Source organism: Sapajus apella, unplaced genomic scaffold (assembly GCF_009761245.1).
Source record: "Sapajus apella isolate SASKATOON/1434 unplaced genomic scaffold, GSC_monkey_1.0 scaffold3, whole genome shotgun sequence".
NCBI classification, from domain to species: Eukaryota; Metazoa; Chordata; class Mammalia; order Primates; family Cebidae; genus Sapajus; species Sapajus apella.
The window spans coordinates 26,315,365-26,340,186 of NW_022436943.1; the positions used below are offsets into that span (position 1 = coordinate 26,315,365).

The 24,822-nt window shown below is 39.8% G+C and overlaps 1 protein-coding gene and 1 pseudogene across 7 annotated transcripts in view; both read right to left on the minus strand.

Annotated features, from left to right (window-relative positions):
• Positions 1-24,822, minus strand: part of NCALD (neurocalcin delta) — a 449,016-nt gene that overhangs the window by 191,245 nt on the left and 232,949 nt on the right. For 3 of the 7 annotated variants that reach the window (XM_032245706.1, XM_032245714.1, XM_032245725.1), the window contains exon 3: positions 23,264-23,345. The exons of 2 other annotated variants lie outside the window; for them this stretch is intronic. The gene's annotated coding sequence lies outside the window, so the exon portion shown is untranslated. Of the gene's footprint in view, positions 1-23,258; positions 23,346-24,822 lie in introns of all 7 variants that reach the window. 2 more of the 7 variants (XM_032245739.1, XM_032245734.1) reach the window with 1 other exon arrangement.
• Positions 209-23,359, minus strand: LOC116529974 (annotated as a pseudogene).

A 24,822-nucleotide genomic window follows, 5' to 3' on the forward strand; every position in this document is an offset into this window, starting at 1 on the left:
CTGGGGTTTTTTCTTTGACCAACTAGATTTACCCACTCAGTCTGGATATCCGTTCCGTAACTGCAGGGATGAGGTTTCTTTCCATTTGCCAACTTGGCCTCTGCCAAAGTTTTGCTTTCAATTTTTGGAAAGACCGTATCATTTCTATCGCCTCCCCTTTCTTTTTGAAATGTCTTTAAACCATGTTTCTCACTTTTTTTTTTTTTTTAACCCAGGCTTCCTCCATCATCATCTGCTTTCTCCCACCAGCCAGGAGGATTTAGGCTGGCATTCCATTCTGTGGTTGGTATTCTTACAATAATAGGGGATTGGAAATTTAGAGATGCTTCCTTGGGAGGGCAGGCGTCCATTCCTGCATTGAATAGAATTCAATTCTTTATCATTCCACATATTAATATCATATTAGGTAATCATTAAATGCTTTGAAAAACACAAAAGCACTTTGAGAGGCTAGAGAGTGACAGGTAAGAGTGGGAAGGACTATTTCAGACAGAGGGGTGGAGGAAGGGCTGTCTGAGGCAGTGACATTTGACAAAAATCTGGATGAAATGCGGTAGTGAGTCGTGTGAACGTTGGGGGAAGACTTACTTGGCAAGAAAGGAGAAACCAGGGTTGTGGTTTAAGTCCTAAGGAGGGGAGCTTTAAAAAAATACAGATGCCCGCTTTGCATCCCTTAGCAGTAACTCAGAATCTCTGAGGTTTGGGGCCTGGGCATTAGTGTTTTTTTAAAATCTCCCCACATGAATCTAACATGCAACAGAACAGAGAACTGAACTACATTAACCAACAGTCAGAATAGCACCTTGTAATCAGATAGCATTATAGGCGTTCAAAAGCATTTCCATGCGCTGTACATAATTTCAATTAAGCTCAATCAATCTATAAGACACTTAAAGCAAGTCTACTTACTGCCATCAGTGGCTCAGAGAACACAAAACTTTCACCTGTGGAGTTGTAAATTCCAGTTTCTTTCCAAGGCTACCAGTGTGTGCAGATGTGTCTCCTCTACATACAAGGATATCAACAACCAACAACAAAGCAGAACCATGACCTAAAAAAGCCACAGTGCATGTGAGAGGGATGGAACACCAGTGCTGATAAGGGCCGGTGGGATTACTTACAGATGCCTCCATGGAAGAGTAGAATCTTAAATGCTGACAGAGTAAAGGAGAGAGTTCTGAGAGAGAGAGGTGAGACAGGCATTTTAAGGTAACAACAAACAGCATCTTTATAAACACTTGACAAGAAAAGCCATATTTTCTATGGCCTGATAGGATTGTTCCAATTTTCTAGAAGGACGAAGAGTCCTTATAATCTTTATCTGTCTTAAACGAAGGACTCAAAATAGATTTGAGTTTATAACAGATTGGTTAGAATATTTTTATTATAATAAGTGCTCTCATCAGCAGATGGGACAGTTCACGGAGTCAAGAAGTAAGAGGGTTCTAGTTTCTCCCTGATAATGGACAGACATGCACACATGCACATCTAAGATTATGTGTATAAATATTCTACATCCAGACTAAGAGAGATTTTGAATGATGGAAACTCATGTTTCTAATTTCATTGTGGCCAAAGACAATTTATCATTATTCCCAATCAATTTTATACCAAAGAACCAATCAAGTTAAAACGGTTTGAATTCCCTTTCCTGCTGTTTGTTGGAGTTTGAGGCACAGAAGTCAAATGTTTTCCCTGAGTTTCTGTTTAGGAGGACACCCGGAGGGCTATTCTAGCCTTTCTTCTCCCTGCCTCATGGTCCTGAGGGAGAAGCTGTTTTTTCTCTCATCAATTCTTTGGGGATAGAAACTAGGAATGTGGAGCCTCAGCCCTTCCTCACTCATTGTTTCTCTTTGGGGTGTCAGCTGCCTGCAGGAAACATGAACACTTGCATGGCCGTAGCCTGTGCTTTAAGGAGGTTTATATTGTGGGGAGAGCCGCTGGGGTTTCCTTTCTCCTCTCTCTCTCTCTTTCTCTCCTCTCTCTTTCTGGGTAGCCGCAGTGGTGATGTTTCTGCATGTGATATTTCTTCCATTAAGTGTGAATTCACAAGTCATGCTCTCCCGTATGGTAGGTTTACTGGATCCTGGTGCAACTGAAATCAAGACTTTTCTCTACCTACCCTCCATTACTCAGTGCCATTGTATTTCTGCTATGGTCTTTGAAAATAATAAATACTTGGTTTGGGGACTATCCTTGTGCCTAAAATAATTTTTTAGGAGCCAGAGGCTGTCTTATTTTAAATTTTAAGTGGATGGGGCTGGTTCTATAATAATCTTAGGTCGACTATCAACTCTTCAGATGCATTAAAAAGTGATCTACTTGGGTGATTTTCGGTCTATTTCCTAGTGCTTCAGTACTTAAGAGAACTACATCCATTCCTGGAAGATAGCCAGGCTGGAGCTGTTGAAGGAGCCTCCGCTGTCCCCAGGCACCAGAGCAACCATCCATATCAGTCTCCATTAACTTCCACGTTGTTAAAGACAATGGTCAATTCTCAGCCTTCACTCTCCTGCGTCCCAGCAGCATTTGACACAGTTGTTCAGTACCTTCTCCATGAAATGACTTCTAATTCCTGCCTTCCCAAATGATTTTCCCTGCCTGTTTCCCCCTCATCTTCCTGATCTCTATGTTGAAGTCACCCAGAGCTTCGGTCTAGAAACTCTTCTTTTTTCCATCCACACACACTTTCCAGGGAATCTCATCCAGTCCTGAGGCTTTAAATAAAATCCACATGCCGACAATTACCAAATTAGTATCTCCAGTCTGGCTCTCTCCCCTGAACTCCAGATATCTTCAAATACCTACTCATCTACTTTTGCCTAATAGATGCTTAGGACTTCATATGTCCCCAGATTCTTGATCTTTCCTTCAAGCTGTTTCCTTCCCAGTCATTCCCACTCTATTAATGGCAATTACATTCTGGTTGTTTAAACCACAACCATGGTGGCGTTCATAACTTCTCATTTCCTTATAGCCCAGATACAAGAGAAAATCCTGTTATACTATCAAAACAGATCCAGGTTCTGACCTCTTCTCTATTACCACCATTTCCACCACCAAATTTTAACACTACCAGCCATTCCAAGGGGTACTACAATGGCCTCCTAATTGTTGTCTCTAGTTCTGTCCTTACTTTCTTCAGCCTCTTCAGAATACAGCAGCCAGAGAGGTCTGACTTCAAGTCAGAGCATGTCGCTCCTCTGCTCAAGATCTTCCAAGCAATCCCATCCTACTCAGAGTGAGTGCCAGAGTTATCTTTAAGAACCCTCCATGCTCTGGCTTCCTTTTCTCCTCTGACCACCACCTTCTACAATCCCCCGTCTCTGTTTTCTCCGCTCCAGCCACTCTGACCTTCCACTATTCTTCAAGCATGCCAGGCCACACCCAACACCGGCCTTTGTCCTGGATAATCCCTCGTCCTGGCACGGTCTCCCACCAAGTCTCTGCCAGGCTACTTCCTTCATTTCCTTCAGGCCTTTTCTCAAAAGTCACCTTCTCAATAGAACTAACCTTGGCCATTCTACCTAAAATTTCAAACTGCCCATCTTCAATTTTCCTATGTTTTTTCTCCTTAGCAATCATCACTACCTAAAATACTACATATTTTACTTGTTTGTGTTGTTTCCGATTTAATATCAACTCCATAAGGGCATGGTTGTATCCTTTTCACTGCTCTATTCCCAGGACCTAGCTCAGTGCCTGGTGGACAGCAGAAGCTCCATAAATTATTGTCAAATGACTAAGTGATGATGGAACAACTTCTTAGAAATTTCTGAAGTAATTTTGGACTTCACCTTAGTGATGGAACTTCTATTTCCTTTGGGTTTTTAACTCCACAGAAGAGCTTTCAATTTTTGACTTCAATTCCTTTGGACTTTAACTTTGAAATTTTCACTGGCAAGGGGATTTAATTTGTAAACTTTCTGTCTGTGAAATTTGTAATAGAAAAGGGTTTATACAAATTGAAGGCATTGCCATATTGTGGGCATTTTATTAATATTTATCTCAAAGTTGTCATATTATCTCCCTGCTACATCTCTGATGAGCCTACTGAACAATGTGACATAATTAGGGATGAATTTTTCAGCTTTGGGTAATTTAATTAATGCACCATCTCTGAATTTGACATTGAAGTTCATTGTTCACTTATTCAATAAAATGTCGTCTGTGCCAAGGTATGCTGTGCTCACTCATTTGAACCAGGGGTCAGTTGCAAATTGGAGGGCTGAGAGCCATATCTGGTCCCCCCCCCTCCACTACTTAGTGGGGCGCCTGCACATTCTTTGAAACAAAATGAAAGTAGATTTTTGGTTTTGGTAAGATATAGCAGCACTGGGCCCCTTCCTTGGCACTGTATTTCTACTGCCTGCTTTAGAAGGGTCCAACAGTCTCCATTTGCCCACAGCCCACCTCCAGGCATCCAATCATGCCACTTCCCTGGCTGCTGGAGAAACACTGCTTGTAGATGCCAGCATCTGCCCCCTGCTCTGGTCCTCTAGTCTTAGAGGGCCCCACTTTCACCTTTTTTTGTCTATGCTCCTCCTCATGCATCAAAAAGTCTGAGAGTCCTGTGCCCACACTGAGCTTCCTCTGACCTTCTCCTAAACCCTGACAACTCTTTGTGTATCCTGGAATTCCCTGTACAGTTGGCCTGAGCTAAAGCAGGAGAACAGGGTCTGGAGGCAGGGAACCTAAGGCTGATTGCCGCTGACTTCCTAGAACTAAATCAAAAGGAAAACTCCAACTTTTCATACCTAAGTAACAAAGGACCAAAGGCTACTCTCTTTGCAAACCTCCCCCATTTCAGCATGACAGAAGGAAACTTGAAAGCACCTTTAATTGGTTGCTTTCCACAACCAATCAGACATTTGCATAGGAGTATAATTTTGTGACTTCAGACTCTGATTGGTTTCAGAAAGCAACCAATCAGACTGATCAGAGGCAACTACTTCATTTGCATAGGATGTATGCTGGGTGCCCAGTGGAAAACCTCTAGAGGGTATCTGGACCCCAGAAGATCCTGTAACCAGTGTCTTTGAGCCACTGCTCGCCCACTCCCATCCTGTGGAGTATAGTTTCATTTTCAATAAATCTCTTTTCACTGCTTCGTTCTTTCCTTGCTTTGCTGTGTATTTTGTTATTTATTCAAAATGCCAAGAACCTGGACAAATTGCAGTCAAGACCCTCTACTGGTAACAGGGCCACTGTTAGCGCCTGTGTGAGCCCTTGCCTGGGGAGATCCTCCCAAGGGCAGACAAAACAGTTCTAGTGTAGGGGCAGTGATGGTAAAGGATGGAGCTGGAACTATGTGAGCCTGGAGATAGGCGTCCCAAAGACACCCACATCCTAGTCCCCAGGGCCTATGAATATGCTGCCTTCTATGGTAAGGAGACTTCACCAATGTGATTAAGTTAGGGATGTCAGGATGGGAAGATTATCCTGGATGATCTGGAGAGGCCCAATGTAATCACAAGAATCCTTACAAGAGAGAGGGAGGAGGATCAGAGTCAGCAGTAGGAGATGTGGTGACGGAAGTAAGAGGTTGGAGTGATGAGATAAAGGGGCTCTGAGCTAAGGAATGTGGGCAGCCTAGAGAGGTGGCAAAAGGCAAGGGAAGACATTCTCCCCATAAGGCATCCAGAAGGAATGCAGCCCTGATGGGACCTTGATTTTAGACTCTGATCTTCAGAACTATAAGATAATAAGCTGGCATTGTTTTAGGTGACTACATTTGTCGTTAATTTGTTATAGCAGCTACAGAAAACTAATACAGCTTGATTGCATGAGAGTCCTGCCCCAAAGAGCCAGGGATGGGAAGGAAAGAGAAGGTGAGGGGCTGAAGGTTTCGATCTGTACTGTTGCCTCAGGAACCCTCAAATGTTAATTGGTAACAATCATTAATTGATAACAATACAGGCTCAAAGTCCTGTTTTAATAAAAGACTTAAACCAAAGTCTACACATGTATACTAATTTTTAAGTGTCATATCTGTGCAATTACCAAAATTCTAGGTATTGTTAGCATAATGGCATACAAGTAATCCTCCCATTTATGTATTTGTTATAAAATCATTCATGAGTGTGTTACAAAGAATAATTTAATGAAATCACAAAAAACCAGATACAAGCAAGAACAATATTTTACTGGGGCTTGATTTCATGTATCTTTTTGACAAGCTTCAAATCAAATTTCTCAAATATTTACATGTGTTTTCTGTTCCCAGGAAATAGACACCATAATATTTTATTTTACAGTTTGAAAATTGAGGAAATTAAAAACAGAAAATATACCAGTTCATGAGCATGGGCACAACTAATTCACCAGAAGAAGAGGGGACTGAATTAGATGTTGTGTTCTTTCCAACTCAGCCTCCTATCATTCTCTTAATTTCATATACTTAAAAATTTCCCATCAGAAATATAATTACTTCAATAGTTTAGATATAAATAAAAGTGACTTTTTTTCCCTACTAAAGAGCAATGTTAGAAATGAGTGTTTCAGAGGATAGACAGAACAAATGTAAGAAAACCTTTTCCCATAGTTTCTGTCTTATCTTAGGGGATTCTGTTAAAGTTTGGCTTGGCTGTGCATGTACTTATCAAGATCCCTTTGTTCACATAAAGTTCATATGAAACAAATAAACAAGAATAAAAATCAAATAAAAGAGAAGGCACTTAATAATCCTTTTTTTTCCTGATTCCAATGATTTGAGTTGTTACTTTGCTTGAACCATTTCAGGAATCAGGCAAGGGTAGCACCTGAAACTCACTTTAACTCAGTGGCCCACACCCATGCAGTGAATTCCCTTCAGGAAGAGGCCAACTCAGCACTGCTCCTGCTGAGATTCATGTACTCTACACAAAGGTTGGACTTAGTCAAAGCATTGACAGAGTCTTGTAAATTCTGAAAAGTGAAAGATGATTTGTTTGTTTTGTTTTGTTGAAGGCAAAGGTCTGGAGAAACAGGATTTGGCTTATAGGTCAACCTCTAAAGATTCTGAGGAATAAAGTAAAGAAGAGAAAATAACGAGGGAATGAGGAAAGAAACAATCTCTACCAAAAAGGTTCAAAAAGCGTTCAAGGGACTATGCTCTACCAAAAAAAAAGAAAGAAGAAAGAAAATGTTCATGAGAGATCTAAAGAACAGCTGGCCGAAATTGACCTGAAAAATGTAACTTCAAATGAATGTTCTCTCAAGTCTGGAAAGAAACCAAAACCTTATTATAAATATCCTAGTTGAGGTTTTAGAAAAACAGTATATGAAACTGCATTTCATGTGCTTTGAGTGCAATTTAATTCTTAGGTTTCCCCTAAAATTCATCCCTGGAAACAGTAACTGATAGCATTCCTGGCACAGCTTAACAAAGAGCTTCTTGTCTTTTGGCTAAATCTCTTCTATCTGCTATATGGACCATACCTAGTTACCTCAGAGGTTCCCAGTTCCTGTCCCCTTTTGGAAAGGATGGAAATGACATCAGCACTCCCTCTTAATGGGTACTATTTTTAAACAGAAAAATCTGGAAAAGCACAAAACAATACAGATTTTTTTTGTTGTTTTTATTGTTGTTGTTGTTGTTGTTTTCCCCCAGTCAGCCTTTGTGCAGCTGACTTGGCTTCTAACATACCTCCCTCCTCCTAATCAAAATTCTAGATTGGGACTCATCAGCTTCAACAGGGGCCTAGCACAATGCATGCTAGACCTCAACACAGTTCCCCTCTACAGGGCTGGGACCATCTGCAGGCACTTACTTCAGCTGTGTGCCAGGGGAGATGTTCCCAAACAGAGATATTTTAATCCTCTGGAATTCAGAAATTTTTTTTTCCATACCAATAGCTGGTTTTAATTTTTTTTTTAGAGGAAATACTATAGTTAAAAATAAAAAGAGTTCCAAAATATTTAACAGAATTTGAGGAATGATTATTTCTAAAATGTAAAGATTTAAAACATAATTTATATAAAACTAAAAACCAGAAGGATTCATTCTTGCTTCTTCATTTTTAAAAAAAATCCAGACAATTTGTCACAAGAAAGTTCAGCAAGTGATAGCAGCTGCAGCCTCAGTCACCCTTGGAATCACTGTCCCTTCTTCTGGGGACAGCACACAGCACTGAGGAGAGCAACATGTCTTCAACCAGCTTCTTAGAGTTTTCCTCCAGGTTCATCTTAATTGTTCCAGATTCAGACAGTTTCCACTCCAGCTCATCTCTTGTTAGGTTCATGCCGCCAAACACCAGAGGATCGAAAACTGAGATTTGATATCTCCTTCCAGGTAAAGGAATCTATCCAGATTTCTTTCAGGATAATTGGGCATGCAGGTTGTTGAAATGGCTTTGATAAATCTGACATCAGGAAACTTGCTGGCAAGTCCACTGAGGTGCTGATTTATCACGGCACAGAAGGGAATTCCTTGTTTGTAAAGGTGCAAGATGACCCACAAGCCCTCACCGGCTTTGGTACCTTCTTGAACATAGTTCTTCCCTGAGATCTCCAAAATTTCTCCAAATTTATTCTTCAGTTTAGTTGCCTTCCACTCAGCCAGTCTCTGCCATCTGTATATTTCAATAACATGTTCATCCTCCTCACTAAACTCATCTTCATGATCCTCCGGCTCTCCCAAAGTCCTATCTTCATATGTTGTCACCACTGACTGCTGGAGGATGCAATGCTCCCCTTCTGTCTCCTCTTCCAATTCTTTCAGACTTTCCTTGTGGGGTGAGATGTCTTTTTTGCATAAGATATAATTCCACTAGTGCCTGTGTTGATCCTACATCTTGTTTCCAATTGCTCAAACCAGTTGTGCTGCGGAATTCAGATTTTCTAAAAGCATGTTTACAATTTAAATTTGGCTGACCCTTGCAGATATGTGGGCCTAAGTCAATCAAATCTACATTATGATAAAGGCTAACGTCCTTCCCTTTCTTAATCAAGCATGAAAAGGTGTAGAGAAAGTCCACAGTCATTTCTAACTCTTTCTATTAGTCTTAAATCTATCTTTCATGCCAAAACTATATGTCACGGAGGAGCTGACGTGTTCAGAGCATGATCCCAATAGCAGGAAGTGTATTGAAGAATGCCATCCTTTGGGCCTCCGAGCTGAGCCTTTTTGTGTATCTAATCAGTTCTCACATTGTAAGAGAGAGAGGCTCCATAAGTCCCAAATGAGGAGGAACTGAGGATCTCTGCAAAGTCTCTCACCTTCCACTAATGCTTTGCTTCTGTGAGCATCTGCATTTCTCTGCAGTACTTCCCCCACCACTCCTCTCACTTTTCTGCTGTTTTATTTTGCTTCATTTAATTGCTTTTTCCCTTCAGCATATTGCTTTGCCATTGACTTCTATGTTTTAAGCCAGCAAAATACCTTTCTTTCTTCTTTCCAGCAGCCCTTGGCCTCTGGGGAAGGCTTAGTCATTTCTGCACTACATTCCAAACCAAAATAAAGTGAATAATCTCCAATGCCTTGGAAGGGGCTCCCCTAGATTTTCATTGAGAATGGCTTTTTCTTTCCTCCCAAGGTTTAAGGTCACTGGAAGAAGGACACTGAAGACGGTGAAGCTCCAGAGCTCTGTCCCTCTTCATGGTGGTGTTTCCCAGTGTGTGAAAGGCAAACCACTGGAGTTACTCAAGACAATTTTAGTGGTACATAGTTATGGTGGATTGTGGTTGTGTATTTTCATATGCTTTAGAAAAAATTATAGCTGGCACATCCAATTTCAAAGCTATTCACAGCTATAACCACTGCTTAGGGCAAGTGCAAGTTAAAATATAAAAAGGAAGTTGTTAAAGACACTAAGTAAAAAATACTATAGCTAGAACGTGATGTAGTGAAAATCATGTAGATGAAACCTGAATGACAAAAGCCTGGGAAATGCTGCTTGATGGAAATGACTTGGACCTCGGAAGAACGAAGCATGATGTCAGCTCTGGACATACTGCCGCCCCCTTTGCAAAGCCCTGAGCTTGGGGTAGAGGGTGGGAAAGCAGCTGTTAGCCTATGAATCACCAGGCTAGGATTCACAATTTCACACCAGGGACCAAAAATACACAGAAATGTTTCTGAATGGATAAATCAACTTTATATTTTGCTATAACCAAGGACAGCATTGCCATTAAATTTACAATTAGAAGCACCCTGATCCAAAACTCTTTCAGTGTAGAGGCTAAAGCCTAGAACGGTCACATGAGTTGGCTCAGTTTCACCCCAGGAAATAGTAGCAGAACTAGAACTTAGACTTCAAACATGATTCATTCTAAATCTTTCTACTATACTTTGCTGCTAGATGTCTTTTATATGCCCTAAAAGTCTTGTCTGCTCTGAATATCCAGCTAGATTTTAGAGAGTAGTAGGAGATAAAATCAGAGAGGTCACATGGGGTGGGGGAGGTTGTGTCAGAACTTGAAGGTCCGTTTGAGGACTTTCAGGAGGTTCAGCCCAAAGGTGGAGCTGATAGCTGTATCTAGACACTAGAGAATTAGCAGTAAACAAAAGACACAACAAACTTTTCCATTGTGAAGGTTTACGTGTTAATGGAAGAGAAAGTCTAGTATCTGAAATTGCAAATCACCTATGTCTAACTGCCAAATAAGCAGCAGCCCAGAATGAGAGGATACACACTGGGAAGGGTTTCCATGTGTTATCTGGCCAGCTGGATGCTGACGGCCTCTTTCAGCTTTTCCCACATTTCTGCTATATCCCAACAACCAAAAGCCCCCACATGAACAGCTGCACTTTCCTTAATCAATTTTTGTTTTTTTTCTGAGACAGTCTCCCTCTGTTGCCTAGGCTGGAGTTCAGTGGTACAATCATAGCTCACTCTAACCTCCAAATCCTGGGATCAAGTGATCCTCCTGCCTCAGCCTCCTTAACAGTGAGGACTACAGGTGCGCCCACATCTGGCTAATATTTAAACAATTTTTTATAGAGACGAGGTCTTACTATGTTGCTTAGGTTGGTCTCGAATTCCTGGGCCCAAGTGATCCTCTTGCCTTAGCCTCCTAAAGCACTGGGAATACAGGCACAAGTCACTGTGCCCAACCTCTTATCCAATTTTTGACTCCTCTCCTCTTCCTAAGTAGAAGAGGAGGGAGAGGGGTAAGGGGAAAAAATAAACTGACCAGAAAGAGAAAGGAGAGAAATAAATGGAAACAATAATTATCCTACAAAGTATTTTAAATTCTGAGCTATGCCAGGCTAAGCATGTTACCTATGTTAATATTTTATTATTACATCATTAAATTGACAACATAACTGCATAATAATAATGGCAAGCCAGTACTGAGTTTGCTGTGTGCCGGGAAGTAGTCTAGACACTCTGACCAACTTGATCTCACTTATTCCTCGCCACAACACCATGACACAAGTACCCACTATTATTTTTCATTTCACAGATGAAGAACTGGATGATCAGAGTAAAGTCATCTGTTCCACATCCCACAGCCAGTAAATGGCAGAGTCCAGACACAGATGTCAGGATGCTGGACTCCAAAGTCCTGGCCCCTCGTCCCGTTCAGGGAACTCCTCTCCTCAACAGGAGGCAGCAGCTAGCTCAAGCTGTCCAGCCAATGCACCCTTCACACAGGATTTTCCTCCTTGCAAATGTTCTTCTAAAAAACAGGCACCCTCACTGACCCTGTCCCTTTCATCACTTCATTGTATTTTTTTCTAAGTGCTCTGCTCAGTGCTCCGTGTCCCCTGGTTGCTGGGTGAATAACTCTGGTGGTTTTTACTAGATTTCCACAACCATTGTTGTCAGCCTATCTTTCCCAGCACTTCTTAGCCTTTTAATTCTCTCCTCATTATTGAAACCAGCATGGAGCAATTTTTCAAAACATCCAATTAGCAAATGTGCAGAAGGAACTGGGTCCATAATTAATTAATGATTCTAAGACACAACAAAGCAAAAGCAAAGCCAAGGACACGGAAGGCACCAAAAACTGAAATGGCATGAGGAAGATGTCCATATTTAGGACCCCTTCCTGGGAAGGACAAAGAACCAAACAATCTGCTCACTGATTCAAATCCCTAAAGCACCTCCACATGTCCTGGAATTGAAAAGACACCAATCACTGGGTGACAATCACAAGTGGAACATCTCTCCCCTCCAGGATGAATGGCTGCCTCTGTTGTAGTGGTGAACTGCTTCTTTCTCTACTGTTTTTATGAGAGAAGTTTGGCCTCTCTTTCCTCTCACAATTTTTCAACTCTTCTAGGGACAGTCTTTCCAGGTAGATGGTCCTAACCTCTGAGATTTCTTGCTCTTCCCCAAGCAGAAGTCAAGTTAGAATACCAGGATTTAAGAGATCAAGCTAGGATGACTGTGGAGACAGAAAAAGGGAAAGTAGTAGAGGAATGCCCAAATTCACAGATGTACAGTTGCTCTTCTTTTTTGGAGAAGAAAGGAGGGACTGGATAGAAGTCCACCCAGATCAAATTCTCGGAGACATCAACTTGTTCTCCAACACACAGGGTAAAGTGTAAATGACAAGGGAGTGCTAGCACTGTCATTAGTGAAAGTGCTGTCTTTTCATTAGGAGGAAATAGGGATTATGTTTTCTTTTTTTATTATTAATTTTTTTAATTGCATTTTAGGTTTTGGGGTACATGTGAAGAACATGCAAGATTGTCCCACAGGTACACGCATGGCAGTGTGATTTGCTGCCTTCCTCCCCATCATCTATATCTGGCATTTCTCCCCATGCTATCTCTCCCCAACTCCCCACCCCCTGCTGTCCCTCCCCTTGACAGACCCCCGTGTGTGATGTTCCCCTCCCTGTGTCCATGTGTTCTCATTGTTCAACACCCATCTATGAGTGAAAACATGCAGTGTTTGATTTTCTGTTCTTGTGTCAGTTTGCTGAGAATGATGGTTTCCAGGTTCATCCATGTCCCTACAAAGGACATGAATTCATCGTTTTTGATGGCTGTGTAATATTATGAACACTAGTTGCTGCCTGAAAGATTAGAGACAACAAAACAAATATCCTGAACAGTATAGCAAGTTCCTGCATCTCACAGGACATCACCACTATGATATACTTGCTGGTAGTGAAAATTAGAAGCCCTATATAGACCATGACAGTTGTAGGAATCTTTTACTACTTTTTCTCACCTGCAGACTAATTTCCTTTTGGTTTTATATTGGGCTAATGCCAGCTTTCAGGGCTGATCTCTGTCCTTAAGGGAGTGTATGTAAATCCACTCTACCTGCCACAGACTAAGCATTTTGCTTAATACCATGGCAATGGATACAAGTAATGTTAAATGAGAAGGAAAATAAAATGTCACTACAACATTTACAAGACATAGTACTGCTGCTGCTGCTCATATAAAATAATAGTAAATACTATTATGCATGTTGCTAAACAATGTTGCACCTCCAGTCCTTAATAACTGCATTAGTAACACAAGATGGGACAAACTACATTTTTATATTGATGAGACGTTTTGCCTTCTTTGAGTAACCAGCCTCAGCAATGGATGGCTTCCAGGACAAAGCAAAAGTGTCCCCTGGCTAGGATATGTATCAGAGCTCAGTGGTAAATTTCCTATTGGAAAGACTAAAGGTTCTCTCTGCTAACCCACTCCCCCACAAAGTCTTCAGGTCTTAAGTAAAAAATAAATGAATTCATAAATAAGCAACATGCTTTCCCTGAAATATCTCCTCTCTGCTATTGTATAAGTATATTCAGCAAGTGCTAGAAAACTGTGAATTTTAAATACAGTTAAAGATTTGAAGTAAAATGCATCTTTAAATATATATCCTTCTGATTCAAAGATAATACTGATTTGAAGCATCTTATATGAGGTTCACCAATGTTGCAGCAGTCCCAGATTCTGTAACCCTCTGGTTTACAGCTACTAGAAGCATGCTTAGGGTGAGCTGCTAACCAATGAATTCTTGTCCCTCCCCTCCCTGCCCCCAGTTACCCAGCATTCTCTGACTACCCAGAATTTTCAATTACCCAGCATTCCCCTATTATCCAGCATTCCTAGTTACCCAGCATTCCCAAATACCCAGCATTCCCCCATTTATCCAGCATTCCTGGTTACCCAGCATTCCCCAGTCATTCTGCATTTCCCAGCTACTAATTAAGCATTAGCCAAAAATAGTCTGCAAGAAAATAACCTTTTCAACAGGATTTTACCAATGGAATTCTGGAAGCTTTCATCTCTTTAGTGGAGCAGTACTGTGTAAAAGATACTGTGTATGAATGTTATAACATAGACCCTGGAGCCAGACTCCCTAAGAGAAATTCTGACCACACAATTTCCCATTTAAATGACTTTGGGCAAATAAATGTCTTTGTGCCTCTTTTTTCCTCACTGGTTACCACAACGATTAAATAAGTTGATATATATAAAGTTCTTAGAGCAGTGCCTCCTTCTGGCTCTGGGGAAGAGCTATTTGAACACCTCCCCATCAAAACAAGCAAATACTCCAGTTAGTAAATGAGAAAATGCTGACCCTAGAATGTACTCATAGGATCTGTATTTGTTGCTTTTATATTTCAGAGGAGCCACTGATCTAGTGAAGCTAGAAAATACTAAGTTTTGAACTCCTGTAACATCAAACTGTTACTAATTATGGTTCTGGGCATATGCCATATGTTTCCCAGAAATAACAAATGTTCCATGGAAAAGTAAGTGGCTAAGGGTGGGAAAAACATATAGTAAATGTCCTTGTTTTTCTTGGCTGTTAACATTAATATAATGAAACATTCAGTGAAAACTATGAACATTCAGCTGCAATTTCCTACCACTTCAGAAGACATTCTTGAACTACTGAAAGTTAGAGATGTTATGTTCAAATAGCATTGTCAAGTAACTTATTAAGAATCTTACACTTTACATTTTGAAAAATGTTACTCTGTCACATAGAAATTACATTGGTAGATGCTAAACTAACTCCATGTGATTCTCATTTTCAGAAATACAATTTTAGACTGTTCAAGATTCAGTGTATCTCCTTGAGCTGTATAATAGAAAGTTGTTTTGGTTTTAAATATAATTTTGTTTTTTACAGGGGTTCCCTTGTACAAGGAGCACACTTCTCTCATATAGTCTTGTTATTTAAGAGGCTGTTATAGATTTCTTTTAAGCTTCCTTTATTTTACTTAAGTGAACTTGAAGTGAATTTTTATAGCTATCTAGTGAAGAAAAATTAAATTATTGATCAAGTGATCTTTATTTATAAAGAGGTCATACCAGCCCCAGGAGGCTAAAATTCTGTTTTCTTTTAGTAGATTTTATATTAAAGAACATGTATTCTAAAAATAAATCAGCCTGATAGTCCCATTTATTCTTATTTTCTGTTATAAGTAAAGTATGATGATCTTATAGGTGTTAAAAAGTGACCACTATCTGGTCCAAGCAACTTTGGAGGCAGGAACTGCTACCTACAGAACCTCTGCATGTAATCAATGTGCTGTTATGTGACAGTCAATGCCAGGTCCTAGGATTATGATAATGAAAACAAGCAGCCCTAGGTTCTGTCCTCATGGAGCTTATAGTCTAAGACAGCACTACTTTAAGTGTGGTCTATGGACCAGTCTTATCGGACTTCAATAAGGCAAATACAGATATTGCAAGTAATTGTCAATAAACTTTTATACCAGCTGGACATTGCTGCAGCATCCAAATGTATGATCAAGTGAACTCATCTCATTGAACGGGGTATAGAATGGTTTGGAGATTGCCAAACTTGCATGGTGAGTTTCCTGTGGTAGATTCTAAGTACTAGTCATAGGCAGAAGGACACCTATTGGCTTGTGATGAATTGGAAAGTTTTTAAAAAATCTAGTTCTTCCACAGATACTTTGAAAAGCACTAGTCTAGTGCTTTCAAAGCATTATACAAAAAGAGTTTAATTCCAACTAAGAAAATTTGAGAATGTCTTGTGAAATAAATGATTCCTAAGAGTGGGTTGGAATTTGAGGGGTGGAAATCACAACATGAGAAGGGCTATGGAGGCCGAAAAGTGCAAGGATGACCCTGGCCACCTCATTCATTATGGCTGGAATATGATATGGGGACAGGGCAAAGGGAGGTAATGAAGGTAAATGTGAAAAGATTGATTGCAGCCAGTTACTAGAGGGCCTCAAATGTCATGAAAAGAAAGTAGAACTTTATTTTTGAGATAATCAGAAGTCTTTTTTTTTTTTTTGAGATGGAGTCTCGCTCTATTACCCAGGCTAGAGTGCAGTGGCGTCATCTTGGCACACTGCAACCTCCACCTCCCAGGTTCAAATGATTCTCTTGCCTCAACTCCCAAGTAGCTGGGATTACAGGCATGCACCAACATGCTTGGCTAATTTTTCTTTGTATTTTTAGTAGAGATGGGGTTCTCCATGTTGGCCAGGCTGGTCTAGAACTCCCAATCTCATGATCTGCCCACCTCAGCCTCCCAAAGTGCTGGGATTACAGGCTTGAGCCACTGTGCCTGGCCTGATAATCAGAAGTCTTCAATATTTCTAAACATGATCATGACACAAAAGAAGCTCTCTTTTACAAATAATATTGGCTTCATTTGAACTATATGTGATATTTTAAGGAAGGCAGGAAGTTTTAAGTGAGGTAAACAATAATAGTAAAAAGGAATTTCGTTTTCATAAAACCACCTAACAAAATAAATATCTATTAAAATAAAAAATACAAAGAAGAAGGAATTTTATGTAAAAATAATCTTTTTAAGGGTGTCATATGTTACTCACACTTCTAAGTACATTTTTGCAATTTGAAGTTCTCCCCTGCACCATAGCTTAGTAAAATACCACTTCAGAAGATCTAATCATTTATGATTTAAGTGATTTTTAAATACCATTTCTTTAGCTTAGCAGTGACAGATAGAACACATTCTTCCCATTTTCAGAAACTTTGATTCAACTGCAGATTATGAGGGAACATTAAACTAGTATACTATTATAATAAATTACACTAAAATGTCAAACACCATCACCAAAGGACACAAGAGTAGCACTTTTTCTCTCTGTTGTTCTCAGCTTCCTATAAAACTAGAATTGATTTCATTAAATGTACCTCATTTAAGTCTAGTTTAAGTTTGGTGCCAAGGCACCAAAAGGCTCTTAATTCTTGCGGCTGACTGAAATGGAGTCTTTGTGACTTGAAGATGCTCATAAACGTATCTTCTTAAGAAACAGTTGAACCACTAAGTAAGTTTTAAACTTTGAGGGTAAAATTTTTTAAGGCTTTAGCAAATAAAACAAGGCTCTCAAAATGTGTAACTCCCAAAAAAACATATTATCACATTAGAATTTCACATACTTGCCTGAGTAAATATCTAATTATTTCATCTTATAATTCTGGTTTCATAATGTCATCTTTAATTTGGATATGAGAATTACAGAACTGTAAAGATACCATCGTGTAAAACTGAAAGCTACGCATTTAGAATTGCACACATTTGAGATACAACTACAATACAAGGCTAAAACACAGCAGTGCGATCACTGATAAGGATGTACCAAAGCAGGGTTCTCAACTGAGAGTGATGTTTGGCCTTACCAGGAGACATTTGGCAATGCCTACAGATGGTTGTCATGGCTGGGGCATCTACTACTGGTACCAGGATACTGCAATACATCCTGTAATGTCCAAGAAAGTCCCTTGCAAAAGAATTATCTGGTTCAACATGACAATAGTGCTATGTTGAGAAAAAGTTGTACTAAAGGATCAGCCTAACAACATGCCCATCATTCCTCCCAGTTCTGAGATTGTTGGCATATGCTGTGGTCTGAATATTTGTGTCTGCCTCCCTCCCCAAATTCGTATGTTGAACTTCTAACCCCCAAGGTGATTATACTAGAAGGTGGAGATTGAGGCAGGTGATTAGGACATGAAGGCGGATTTAGTGTCCCTATGAAAGAGACCCCAGAGTATTCATTTTCCCCTTCTACCACGGGAGGATACAGCGAGAAGGCACCATCTATGAACTAGGAAATAGGACCTCAACAGACACTGAATGTGCCAGCACCTTGATCTTGGACTTCCCAGCCTCAAGAACTGTGAGAAATAAATTTCTGTTGTTTATAAGCCACCCAGTTTATGGTATTTTGTTATAGCAGCCTAAACAGATTAAAATAACATACACAGAAATAATCACTTTGATTCATACAGTAGAAAAGTCAGAAACAGGGAGGTTCCTGAACTGATCATTATCTTTCCTCCCTTTGATATAATGAACTACTTATATCAAACCCTCTGACTTTCGCAAACAAGACCTGAAGGTAATCTTCACTGGTGCCCTAATGTAATTCCACTGATGTCAGTAATACTCTCTATGTAGCTATGTAAACATTGCATCAAAAAATCTTCCAGCAGACCTTCATAAAAGACAGGCACAGTTGAAAACCTGAAATAAGGTTCCAGGCATGTATTGTTTTCTGTGTTGTAAGTCCCTGATGACTTTAAGAAGCAATATGAAATAACAGCTTTTGAGAATGTGGGAAAGAAATCCCTCTCCTTAAATGTGTATATTGATTCTAAGATGTGAACCTTTTCTAGAGACACTAAATGTGCAAAATGTATAAAGCATATTAAAGCATATCATATCTTACATAATAAGATATAATAAGATCTTTTTGCAAGAAGAAATAGAAAGAGGCCAGATGTGGTGGCTCATGTCTGTAACTCCAACACTTTGGGAGGCCAACACAGAAGAATTGCTTAAGGTCATGAGTTCCAGACTAGCCTGGGCAACACAGTGAGATGCTCTGACTCCACAAAAAATGAAAAAATTAGCTGGGCGTGGTAGTGTGCACTTATAGTCTCTGCTACTCAGAAGACTGAGGCAGGAGGATCACTTGAACCCAGGAGGCTGAGGCTTCAGTGAGCCAATATTGCACTCTTGTACTCCAGCCTGGGCAACAGAATGAGATCCCATTTCAAAAACAAACAAAGAAAATAAAACCAAAGAAATAGAAAGACTCAGAAATGCTCTCCCTCTCAGACTCTTCTCCATTAGTGTTAGACTCGATGAGTTTCATTTAAGTCTTCATCTTGGTCCCTTCCTCCTCCCCTCACCAATCCTGAACAAAGTACAGGGAGGACAATGGGATCATTATTGCCTCAGAAACAAAAACAAACTAATACATAGCCTGGTTTCTCACATTTTCCTCTCTTGGAATTTCTTCAAAGTCTTTGACTGTGAATTGGGTACTATGAAGGACACCTGTCCTGAGCATCTTCTTAGGACTTCTAGAGCATATGCCTTTATTTAACTAAACAGAAGAAAAGCCACATTTACATACAATGCAATTTATATTTGAATTCATTTTAAAATTCCATCTAAAGACACAAGTTACTTACTTTTAAGCAAAAGCTTAGTATAAAACCTATATATTTGCCTATTGGCATATTATCTGCCTGTTTCACTAGAATTTAACATCCATGGGAACAAGGATTTTGTCTTGAAAATATTGGCTGGGTGAGTAAATGAATATCTTCTCCCTAACAGCAGAGCCATTATACAATTGCAAACTCCTTTTATTTTTACAGAAGACCATAGTGTAATAAATTACTCATGATGGTTCATTCATTCGTTCTCTACTAAGTCTTTCATGATCTGGCTCCTGCCGCCTCTCTAGCTTTCCCCCATAGGATGCCCACCTTGCTGTCCAGCAACACTACCTCTGGCTCAGTTCTTAGTAAGCTCCATGCTCTCTTCTCTGCCTTGGAACCTCTGCCATGACCATTCTTCTGCCTATCTCCCCAGATTTCTGCAGGAAAGCCTTCCCTGATCCCCGCTGAGACTAGGTGTGATGCATGCATTTTATAGTCTCATGATTCCTTGTTTTTGCTGTTGTTGTTTTCTATCATGGTTACTTAACATATTTGTAAAATTTATTTGTGTGATTCTTTGATTAACATTGCTCCCAACCCCATTCTTCTCAGCTGCATGCCTTCCTGTCCCTATTAATATCCCCACCATCTAACACACTGCCTGTCACATAGCAAGTGCTCAATATATATTTATTGAATGAATAAATGAATTATGTTTCTAGAAACATAATCTGTTACTAAATATGTAAGTCCATATTATACCACATAATTCATCCCTAGGGCTCAGGTTAGTAGGTACTTAATCAACATTTGTTCATTAATTGAAATCATCATTCATCTCCAGTAAACACCATTCCCTTATGTCTATATGACACTAAAAATTTGTTGCAAAATTGCTGGGAAATAAACTACTCTTTATTTTTTTCTACATACAAAAGCAGTCTGTTTTTGTTTTCACCGAATTTATTAGCTGTTTTGGCATTAAGAACATGACTGGATGGAAAATAGTTGGCAGGGAATCAATTACTCGACTGATCAGTATTTGTCTCTGTGGCTATATTTGAAAATATCTGGAAGCATACTTTAATTATCCTCTGAATATTTGGTGTCTCGTGCACTCAGCCTCTGAGATAATCACTCTCCATATTATTCCTAAATGAAAGGTGTCCTGTTGACAAAAATCAGCATTTTTTGACAGAGGGGAATTTGTGGGACATTGAAAATACTGAATAATGAGCTCCCAGACTAAAAGAACTAAAACAGCATTCATTCTTTTAAGAAGGGGAGCAACAAAGTCCTTAGCTTAGAATTTTTTTTTGAGACAGAGTTTTGCTCTTGTTACCCAGGCTGGAGAGCAATGGCGCGATGTCGGCTCACCAGAACCTCCGCCTCCTGGGTTCAGGCAATTCTCCTGCCTCAACTTCCTGAGTAGCTGGGATTATAGGCATGTGCCACCATGCCCAGCTAATGTTTTGTATTTTAGTAGAGACGGGGTTTCACCATGTTGACCAGGATGGTCTCGATCTGTTGACCTCGTGATCCACCTGCCTCAGCCTCCCAAAGTGCTGTGATTACAGGCTTGAGCCACCGCGCCCGGCCAAAGTCCTTAGCTTAGAAAACTACAGAAAAAATGAAATTCCATGTAACATCCTATAACTGAGAAGCTAGTAACATGGAGTCTTGGGAAGAATAGAGATTTCTTGGGGACCCAGACAAAACAATCCAGGCTTAAGGAGGCTAAAGAGAGATATCCAACCCACAGGAAATCAGTAATAATTGCAATTCTAGAGTCTATTCACGTATCTTGCTTTCAAATAATTTCTTTACATGTATTCTTCCCATCTATGGTTATCTGGACTTCTGCCACTGGGCAGTTTTACTAAATTGTCTGAAATTCTTGAACAAAATCCCAAAAAGCCCAGAAAATTTGGGCAGTTTTGCTAAGTCAGGCCATTCTTATGGAAAGCCCCTGTTAGGAAGTTTAACACCTGTTGAAGAGGTCATCCTCTTCCCTGCGTTGCTCACTACTCTCTCGAGCCCACTGTAGTCAAGCAGAGAATGACTTCTTCACTGCCCCAAGAGCTTTTCTGTCAATTTCTCAACCAAATCATCCTCATTTGGGTCTGGCAGATGCTGCAAACCTGCAGCATGAACTCTCATGGTCTCCCTTTGCTCCATATGAATGAGAGATCAAGTCAAGCTTATTTGCAGCTCACTCTAGCAAGGAATTGCTTGCCCCTGAGACAATAAACACAGAGAAGGACCCAGATGATGCAGGAGGAACAGAAATGACTAGGAGCTAATAGCATCATATTGATTCACTGCACCTCCATGCCAATGGGAAGGGTTCTTACCTTAAATCCTACTCAAGCTGTACTGTCTTAGGCAAAAACACACATTTTCCTATTATGCTTTAGCTTGATGTCAGAAAGAGCCAAGGAGCTAAAGCAATGGCTACTGTCATGTCTAGGGTTGTGATATCCATAAACAGTTCAAATTAAGAAGAAGGATCATTACTAGTTACAATGCACAACTCTATCCTGGCCTCCAGGAGAAATGCAGTAGGGTTGAGACTTTGTTCTCAAAGCCACGAGGGAAAAAACATTAGATTTTATTGAACATGACTTCAACTATTTTATTATTCTTCTGTAGGACTCATTAGAAGGACTGGCCTACCAAATTTAGAATAAAACATTTTCACTTGGCCAGATGTGGTAGCTCATGCCTGTAATCCCAGCACGTTGGGAGGCTGAGGTAGGCAGATCACCTGAGGTCAGGAGTTCAAGACAAGCCTGGCCTACATGGCGAAATTCCGTCTCTATTAAAAAATACAAAAATTAGCTGTGCATGGTGGCAGGTTCCTGTAATCCCAGTTACTCAGGAGGCTGAGGCAGAAGAATTGCTTGAACCTGGGAGGTGGAGGTTGCAGAGAGCTGAGATCTTGCCATTGTACTCTAGCCTTGGAGATAAGAGCGAAACTCTGCCTCAAAAAAAAAAAAAATTCACTTTCACTTTTTTATCACATCTAGGTGAGCCATGTTGCTCAGCTAGTACTTAATTAAACCATAGAGACTTAATGGGGGAAAAGTGGAATGAAAAGAGCTAAGTAAATTCAAGTTTCATTTGATATCAACTTATGTGCCCTGCCCCCATTTATTTTCTCCATTTGTTCCTCATACACAACTGTTTGACCAAGTATATATCAGACTAATATTCTTGCCTTTTTTCCAAACAGGCACAAAACATATTACTGAGGTCTAAGCCATATGACTTTGCCTGCAGTTCTTCACTAGCTCTTATCTGGGGCCATTAGCTTATTTTGAAAAGTTTCCAAGAAATTCAGTAGATTTCCCTTCCTGAAAAGCCAATTTCCTAACTGTTCAATGAGATGGCTTTTGAGACTCATATCAACAAATTAGGAAAGTAATAATGTTCCTATTCTAACAGGAAATTTACTAGTGCTGGTGCTGCTGCCTTAATTATACTATAATAAAATTTCAAAAGAATCTTTTTTGAATTAGAAAACATCCCATCTACTTGCTGCATAATATCCTCTTCAATTTTCTATACTAAATGAGTCCATTTGGAAAGCAAGGAGGGGTATATATTACCTTTTTTCCAGGAATCAACAAGCCAGGTTTTTATTTCATTACCATATATCCTGCTTTGTTTTGTTTTACTAAATCTCATATACTTAAATAAGGTTTCCATTTAATCAGAGTCACCAGAAAACAGAACAGGAATTTTTTTAAATTAAAACGGGTGCATAGCTTTCTTTTCAGTAACATATACATTCATTAAGAGTTAAAAATGGAAATGGCTACCCCATAACGAAGCTTACTTTTCTACTTAGCAAATACAAATATACAAACACATAGAAACCTACCTAGGATGCATCTTTGCATTTTGAATCATAATTTACACAATTCAACCCTTTCAAGAGACTAAAAAACTAACTCACCGTACGCAGTCACTCAGTGCCTGGGATCGCGAGGCCTTCCTCGGTATCACAACAGATTTTAACACCAGGAGCTCAGATGCCCTGCAACTGAGATCACTCATAGTTAGTGAATATTGTACTTGAACATTTGACAGCTCTGTACAAGTTTTGGTGAGACTGTCACTTTTATTTCTTTTGAGGTTGCCTTCACAAACAGGAAACAGGAAACACACCTATAAGAACACTGACATGTGTCAGCCTAATTGGTCTTTGGTTCAAAGTACTCAAGAATGAGTCTTGTAACCCAGGGGTAACAGGCACAGTCCCCAAAGGGCAGGAATAAGCTCTGAGCATCTCATTGTCAACTCCTCTGGACAGATGCTCTGCAGGCAATTATTATGGGGAGAAACAGGCATGCTTAGTAGCATTCAGGCCTTATGGCCTTAATTCAGGAAGGATATGAACTTTAGAATAAACTCACTTAAATATTAATAGATACATATACACATATATTAAATACATTATTTAAATACATAAAGTATTTAAAATATAATTTAAAAGAATAATGTTAAAACAATGTACTATATATATAATTTTTCATGGAATATACATATAGAAACTATCACTTAGAAATTTTTGGTTACAAATAACAGAAAACCCAGCTCACACTCACTTATACAAATAAATAACAAAATAAGGAAATATTTGGTTCATTGAGCTGGGGAAAAAAACCCAGAAGTAAGATTGGTTTTGGGAAACCAGAAGTTTGTTGTATCATTTGATTCTAGGCAATTCTCGATACAGGTATTCTTTGTGAATTGGCTTCACCCTCAGACTGCTCCCCTCCTGGTGCAATAAAAATGGCTGTAGCAGTTCAAGATTACATATTTATCATCCAAGAGGGTAGTGTTAACATCATGGCAGTCCCAGTGAAAGTTCTGAGGTCATTCTGACGGCCCATTGCTGACTCGGCCACTGTCTTTTGGGATCTCATATGTCAAATGGCTTAAACTAGCCAAGGCTTATCCCTGGAGGTAAAAGCAGGGTCAATCCAAACAAAAATCACACAGAGAGACATTGGGGGTGCTTAGAGGAAAGAGAAAGGGGGAAGGGGATCAACAAATGTTCACCACAACACTGCTTGACAATAATTTAAAGACTGATATTTAAGGACATGTATCTATAAAAACCCTGGTACTCAGGTTATCTGCAGATGTCCAAAAGAGAATGAGTAGAAGTTCAAAAGATATTAACGACCTAAGGTTCCACATTTAGTTGGACTTTTTTTTTTTCCTTTTTTTTTTTTTTTTTGCCGGGGGAGAGGATGAAGACAGTTTCACTCTATCACTCAGGCTGGAGTGCAGTAGAGCAATCACAGTTCAGTGTAACCTCAAACTTCTGGGCTCAGGCAATCGTCCTGCCTCAGCCTCCAGAATAGCTGGGACTACAGGCATGCCCCAATGTGCCTGGCTAACTTTTTAATTTTTTTATAGAGATGAGGGCTCACTATGTTGCCCAGGCTGGTCTTAAATTCCTGACCACAAGTGATACTACCACCTCAGTCTCTCAAAGTGCTGAGATGATA